Here is a 1,496-nt window from a genome sequence, read left to right as displayed (position 1 = left end):
GCGTTAATTTCCTTTGTTGCTTTGGAAAATATCAGTCACCCCACAATTGTATATATGTTTAAATTTTTCTTTCAACTTATTTATTTATGTTTCTCTGTTTGTTATTTTAGATTTAATTCAAATCTCTCTGGAAATTGTTTTGTTTTAGTCTGAAATAGGATGTATAGCTTTGTTATCTATAGTGCTAGGAGACTGTGAAGCTATTGTAAAAAAGCCAGAAAAAAAGACCTTTTTCACTTATTTAGCACCTTCTGTGTGGAAGGAAGAGTCACTGGAGGGGTAATTGTGCAGAGGAAGCTAAACACACACATGTATTTCATACCGCGGCAATTCATTTGGAAGAGTGGAATTGAAGCAGGGCCTGTACCCGATATTAAGGCTGGAGTGACTCGTGAGAAAGGGAGGTCTGACCTGGATACACGCTTGAGTTCAAGGTCAGACTGACCCTGCAACGGGTAGGGGGTGGGGGAGGTTAGGAGAGGGGTTGAGAGCAAAACCCCCAGAGAGAAAGACAAAGTGGCTTTCGGTGAGTTCCAATGGAATTGCTGTAGTGATTTGAATGTACTGTGTTGTCTGAGCCTCAGTAAACGTATTGGTAATTGACCTGGCTATTAGGATCAGAGCACCGTTTCTAGTTTATCTTTAGAAAATGGCAGAGAAAGCCGGATCACCGTGGCTCTTGGATTGTTCCCAGTCAGGGCCGCGTGACTGCGAGGCTGTTGTTGTGGTTTGGGAATTCACACCTTGTTGAGGCTTTATTCCATCCGGCAGTTGAAAATCATGAAGTCGAACAGACCTGCAAAGCACCCCACAAGGACACGCTGCACAGGAGCCACCGGGAGGGAAGACAGCTTCCCTCAGCTATTGGGGAAGAACTACCAGAACCGGGGACACGGCCGACCAAGGGAGCTGGCTCAGCGCCCTGGAGAAGCGCAGGGGTCACTGTGGTCAGCATCGGGGAGAGTGGCGGGAGTTCTCTGGGTCACTGGTTCAGTCTCAGTCTTTGGTGGGCTTTGTGGCCCTAGGTCTCTGGGGTCGAGCTCTCCCAATGACCCTGCTCCTCCCCCAGCTGTAAGGGACATCAGTCAGTCAGCCAAAGCCCAGTGTGGTTCCCCACCGCCCACAGAGAGCCAGTGGTTCCAGTGTCCTTCTCCCGGCGGCAGTGGGTCTCCACCTGGGCCCTGGTGGGGATTCCATGACCTTCCCACACCTGCTTAAGGCTTTGGTACCACAGAGAATAAGGATCGAGGGAAGGCTTTGTGCTTTTCTCGCATTGCCGATGTCTCTCCTCCCCGATACCTACCTGCCTGGCAGGAGCCTCCTTTCCTGTCTCACCTCGACCCCGCCCTTTCTGGTGAGCAGAATAGGAGGTCTGTGGAGGAGAGGCTGTGAGTGGCTGGGAACTCTCTTTGTTCCGCCGGCTCCCGGGGCCTCTACTCTCACGGCAGGCTGCACTTGGCCTTCAGCAGTCCCTTAAGAGTTTCAGCTCAGTTCTC

The sequence above is a fragment of the Vicugna pacos genome, chromosome 8, assembly GCF_048564905.1.
Source record: "Vicugna pacos chromosome 8, VicPac4, whole genome shotgun sequence".
Lineage (NCBI taxonomy): Eukaryota > Metazoa > Chordata > Mammalia > Artiodactyla > Camelidae > Vicugna > Vicugna pacos.
Note: the sequence above shows the minus strand (reverse complement) of the source record.